We start from the raw sequence: 6984 nt of genomic DNA on the forward strand, positions 1-6984 counted from the left end.
TTACTTAACTGTTAACTTACTACATTTATTTTTTAATTAACGTGAAATTAACGAATTAATTTTTCATTTTAAGAAGTTAAGTCAATTTATTTTGTTTTTAAATCCTTATATTTCACTATTTTGGTCTATTTCGTTTTCATGGCAAAAAATATTTAGGTATCGTAAATTCTTTAAAGTTAACAAGTTATATCATTCAAATTTAGTTTATATGGAAATACTATATAAACTATAAAGTATAAACACTATATAGCAGTGGCATGGCGAAGTGAAGTATTTTATCGGGCAATTTATTTTTTGAATGACCTACCTGGTAAGGTACCACCCCTTGACTACTTGATATAATACTTATTGTTTAAGTTATTATTCTTCTTAAATTTCATCTTCAGATGAAGTTAATCTTGTACTACAATTTCTCACTAAATCCAGTACTCACCCAACCGGCATTATTTTTATCCCGCATACTAATAAACTGATCTCTGAAAAGTCGTGTGTTTCTTTATAACGCAAGAGATTTCTAGGCGGTGACACCCTGCAGCTTTTATCTGCGGACGATTTCACGTATTATACCCACTCGTACATACAATATCGTATGCCCAATAACAATTGATACCATATTTTAAGATATATATTGTGAAAAGACACGTCTTACATTATGCATTGACGGTACGTTATTGGAATGTGTCGGTCGAGGACAGCTGCAGCGGCGGCGGCGTGCAGACAATGGTTATTTTTCCACTAAGCCGGAAACATGACGTTTTGGTTCAAAATTCAGCTGTCGACCGCTGAATTATTTAAAGGACTTACTTTGACCCGTCGGCATCGGGCACAAAAGTGAGCAAAATATGTCCCCTCCTAGCGGGGAATGTCGATACCTAGTAAAATATAATAATATAGTCACTGCCACGTATCGGAAATAAAATTATTTTTTTATTTTGGATTGTTCACATTTTATAATATTTTACTGAATTCACAAACACAATATTATAGTAGTAGCATGATTTCAAAAGAGAGGTATACATTTTGTATTTAAAAAAATATTGTTTATCATCTAATTAAAAATTAAAAATAACTATTTGTTACCTATTATAGGTATATTATATTATATATAAATCATACATTAAAGCTGGGTTCACACTAGACCGTGACGTGCAAAATAATCACATTTACCACAGTTACCAAACGATATCGCATAATTGAATATATTCAACTTTAGATGTGTGGTTACATTTGTGTGTGGAAAAGTGATAACTAAAAGAAAAATTGTATTATGTTATCATCAGGTACAGTATTCATATCATTGGTATTGCATTTTGGTATAAACATAAAAATACGAAATTACATAACATGGTGTAGTGTGGACCGGCTTGAGTTATAATATTATATGATACCTAGGTAATAGGTATAATATATTATATATATATTATATTACACAAAATGACGGCGGCGCTAAGTCTCACAAAATAAATACAAAAAACACAAATACAATATGTCTTTTATTTACACTTTTTATTTTTTTATTAATCTTGATCTACGTGATATATCTAAGTACTAAATTGTAGATCTTTTCAAGAATGATTTATAAGATAATGTTGTATAATTGCATACATTAAAAAAAAATTAATTTCAATTTTAGAACTATTTAAATGCCATTAAAATAAATTTATATCAACGTTATCAGGATAGAGTTTGGTTTTTTTGAATACAAAGATACTATTATTATGTGTTAGCTAAGTTATTATTTTACTACTAAAATGTAAAAAAAACATGACATACCTACGTGAACACTTGTCTCGTATTCAAAAATAAAGCTGCAATTTAAACGATAAAAAATATAAGATTGTGGCACTGTTAATAAAATGAGTCATCTCGTATATTATTATAATAATAAAATACCTATCCTATCCTACGTGAATGGTAAGCTTGTGTAATGCACTAATACGATATCTTATTGTGATAACTTACGTACTGTGCAGAACCGCATAATAATTTTTATATAATACTAATTTTCAAACTATTGTTTAAATGTTATCCTAATCCGTTATTGGGCCATAGCTAGCCACAAAATTATTATTAACACGTATCAAGGGGGTTCTAAGCGATTTCAATTTTCGTGCATTTATAGATCAATAATAATGAATACATTTCTAGCCTTCATATTTTACTTTTAAAAATGATTTAGATTCATCAGCCCTCTTTGTATGGTTTGAAGGAAAACTATTTTTTCCTTGACCCTCTAAAGCGCATGTTTATTTGGGGAAAATAAGTAAATTAATTTGGAACCGTACATACCCACTACATAAACTATACAATTTATACAAAATTTCGACGTGTGTGAAATCAATTTATAACTTATACACTGAGAAAAGGCTATCGAAAAAATTTATTTTCAAAACTAAAATCGGACTTACCTATATTTTTGTTGTCAATTTATTGGTATTATGATCAGTCACGAAAGTGCAAAAGTATTTCCGAGTGCTTTCGATATGCTCGGTGCATGTATACTGTATAAAAATATTTAAAACGTACGTATAAATTGAACTACGCACACACTAATAATTGTTAAATTATAAATAATATTTTTTGAATCTTTTAATTTAATCATTGTCAATCGTAAGTAGAATACAAATGTTTGATAAATCATATATCTATGGAAAGATTGCAGTTAATATGTACATTTTACAAACTTTACATATATTTTCAAATAATGACACATCAGTTTTGGTCTTAGCATATAAATGGTGTAATATTAACACACATAATAGAAACTTATTATATTGAATATGATGGAAGAAAAATTTTTTTCCACCACTTGAAATATAAGATTTCTAAGCTATTTAAATAATAATTCAAAAATTAACAAAATGTTGACTCGTCAAGCGCATACCATCGTAAATAGCGTTAATAGTGAATTTTTCTATTTTATTAATTATTTTCATTAACTATATAGTACTTGGACGTAGTAGGTTTTACCCGTTGTCAGCATATTGTACGGCTGATACCACAATACTTAATGACAATAATAATTATACAATCATAATTATTAATAGATTGCGAATTTTCATGCAATTTTATCTTTTTTTTGTGATTCACATCTTTGTTATTCACATCGGCCATCGCTCATTATAAGCAATTTTTAAAATAATAAAAATTATCAATTAAAAATTGTACATACATGTACACTCAATTAAACATTTCTTCTTTCATAATATCCTGAATTTGAGAGCATAATAATATATGCCATAATTTGATGCTTCGTAAGATCCGCCCTCTAATTTTTAATACCTAATAATATAATAATTGCATATTTTTTTATCAAAAACTAATAAAATATATATAATATTGTGCTATTACCCGTAATACTACGGTATCACGCTATTATACGACGATTCGGATATCAAAATGGTAATAATAATTATCAGAGGCGTTGATGAGGCGGTGGGTAGTTAGAAATCCCGAAAATGTATCATTGTAATTCAAATATTTATCTAGTGTCTACGTTAACGAGCATAAAATATAATATAAGTACCGGCCGATATAATCAAATACTTCCCAGATAATGTCGACAGAACGATACTTTTAATTTAATAAATAACTAAATAACAAACTCTCATAATAATGGTACGTTTCCAGACGGGACCACTCAAGGCGGACGAAGTGGATTTTTTTAATTGTCCAAAGACGCGGTGTATATTATATTTGTTTATTTAAATAAACCTTAGGGATTACTAGGGTCACCAAAGTCGATGGTTGGACCTACGAATATCTATTGAGTGTGGGCGGAAACGTGCTTAATATTCAAATGATATTCGTGTAGAGTCGACTGTAAAATAAGAAAAGGTCGATTCTGCAAGTGACGGTTATGCGCGTTACCAATGCGGTGCAAACGTCATTCATCGTACTCAGTTTTAGAAGCGTGCTGCAATAAACGTGTATTGACACAGTTACAGTAAAAATAATATTATAAGCATTGTTCTTATTTTAGATTCACAATGAGTAGATAATAGTATAATTAGTAATGGTGAAAAATACATATTTTTATTTATAAACGATGCCGCCCCTAAAGTCCAAATAAATTGCCACCCTATACGGTCTCACGTGCCTACAAAATAACTTTATAACCAAAAAAATTTATATAATTAAAAAATAAAATTTGTGTACCAAATTCCTTGTCTCTGCGAGTATAATGCTATGAAATGTTATCTATGAAGATTGTTACCATCGTCATGATCAGGGCCAGATATAGGAATGTGGGGGCCCTGGCCCACCATTAGAAGTAGATATTTTTTTTTCGATTACACAACATATTTAATAACCAGAATTTTGGTTATGAAAAAACAATGATTTGTTGTGATTATTTTGATTTTAACTATATTATTAATATTATACCTATTAGTCCATTTCGTTATTTCATGACGCATTTCGTGTCCGTTTGTGTTGTAGGTTAAAGCGGTGTGTATAGAAGTGGTTTTCAAACTTTTTGGGTTCACGGCTTTTTTTCATTTTGAAATTAAATATACGAATCCCAAAAGATAATTTAAAATAAACAAATTTGAATAATATTACTGACGAATTAAAATATTTATTTGATGACGAAATCTGTCGATCTTCCGATCTTACACACACACACACACACACATATACACATGCGCGCAGTTCGGTCAGAAACCGAAAATTCACAAATAGATAAAATAATAATATAGTTAAAATCATAATGTGACGTCGATGTTAAAATTTGAATGTCGATTCTATACGGGCGCCAAAACTATGGGCCTGCGGCATAGAACTATAACCATAGACCACTATTTAAGATAAGTATGGTTGACCAACGAGCTATTATAAGACGGCATACGATTTAAATCTTGCTCCCGGTGATAGCACTTCTAGTGGACTATATTATAATTTATTATTTAATACGTTCATTTTATATTTTTTTTATTTTATATAAATACAACATAACAATTGGTATTAGTTTTCATTTTAACCGATAATATAACAGTTGCAAATCACGTGACTTTTGTATTTAAATCGTATGGCGTGTGATAACATTTTTCTAATGGTTCGTTGAGCACCCATACTGCCTTAAATCGTGCCATAAACATACATAGGTAGGTAGTCTATAGGTATATAGCTGGCGTCCACGAAATTGGCCGGTGGATGGTAGTAAGTACAACACCAAGCTTTTCGATACCCGACGGAAAAAAAGAAAGGTCTTCGCGTTTTTTAGTAAATTAGTACAGTATTATTATATATAAGTTTATTACAATAAAATTATAATATAATAGCAATGCGTTATCTTGAAAATCTCGTACAGATAATTTAACGTTGCTGTATGCATAGTAGCATTTATAATCTTGCATAATATGATATTTTCTCTTGTAAATATTATACTGTATATACATATATTATTATATATTATATTCACACCGTATTTTAAAAATAGTTTCAGCACGTACATGTGTGTTCAGGTATTGAAAAGAATTGATGTAAACCGACCCTGTGACGATCCCCTAAAATTTGATTGTGGAATTCTCGGTAAGCTCTTGGTTTTTTGTCAGTTTCGTCTTCTCACCAAAATATAAATCGACGTGACGGTTTGCGTAGTTATAATATAATATATATAATATACAGGCGTACGGCCGGCGCCGCACCTCCGTCGTTCCTATAAAATAATATTGTATAAGATAAGGTGCAATAAACATGTCACCACGAAACCATGACAAGGGTCTCTCACTATCGCATTTTACCTCTGGCTGTCTACGGAGTAGCGGCGGGGTCGGGGTTGGAATGTGAATGTTTTTATATTATATTGTACATATAATATAATATGTGAAGATACTGCCGCCGTGCCGACGCCGAAGCCAACGCCCAGCAGATCGTAAATACGATTTCGTATTACACACTTATATTTTTTAAAATAGGTACACTAGTGTACAATACACGACTGTTGAACAGACAATTATCTTCGGGTCGTTTACTTACACAGAATATAATATAATATATGGCATCCGGGCCGAGTGTGGTAAATGGCCGATTTTGGAATACGTTGTACTATACATTTTTTTATATTACACATATATAAAATATAAAACAAGGTGGGTAAGTGGATGTCGCTCTGCTGTACAGTAGGTTACAAGTGGGTCACTGTATAATGGATAGTATTAAATTTGAATTCAATGATATAATATCACTGTATAAGAAAAACGATTCTGAGCGGAGACGGTTTGTCGGTCTAGGTATTAGACATACCTCTTATCGGTATACTTATCTATAGTATTAAAAAAAAATTGACCTTTAATAGGTATCAATAATAAATTCCAAATTAATCATATCACAATATCCATTAGGTAACGCGTTATACATCAATAACAAACCGTGGTACTATCATAGATATATAATAGTATACTTTAGAAGTTTCAAGTACTCACAAGTAATATTATACAATCACAACAAAATAACTAAAATAGTTATTCCAGGTTTTTTAATATGTAATTTCGTCCAAATTAGAAATTAAAATGACAATAAAAATAAACTGTGCTTAAATATTTCTTAGAATTTTTGGTAACAGAATTAAATATTTACGTGGAATCTTGTTTTAAATTTTCAATCCTTAGATATAAAAGTTGAATATTTTATACATTTTTAACTACAAAATAATTATTCAATTTTAAATTTGGTAAATTTTGTCAAGATTTTAACTTCAAATGCTTATAAAAAAAAAATTGTGCCTATGTATTTGTAATATTTTTCAACTGCTATTGTAACAATGTATCAGGAGCCCTGTATTAATTTTTTACACTTTTTGGCCCAATAGATAAAACTTTATTGATATTTATAGAAAAAAAAACTAAAAAAATTTAAAACTGAAAATGTCCGTAAACAGCTCAAAAAGAGTCAAATTATTTTCAAAATTTTATCGCATATAGAAAATGCTAATATAAACATTCAGTGAAATTTTCAAGTTTCTACAGTCATTCGTTTTTTATT

The sequence above is a fragment of the Acyrthosiphon pisum genome, chromosome A2 (assembly GCF_005508785.2).
Source record: "Acyrthosiphon pisum isolate AL4f chromosome A2, pea_aphid_22Mar2018_4r6ur, whole genome shotgun sequence".
Lineage (NCBI taxonomy): Eukaryota > Metazoa > Arthropoda > Insecta > Hemiptera > Aphididae > Acyrthosiphon > Acyrthosiphon pisum.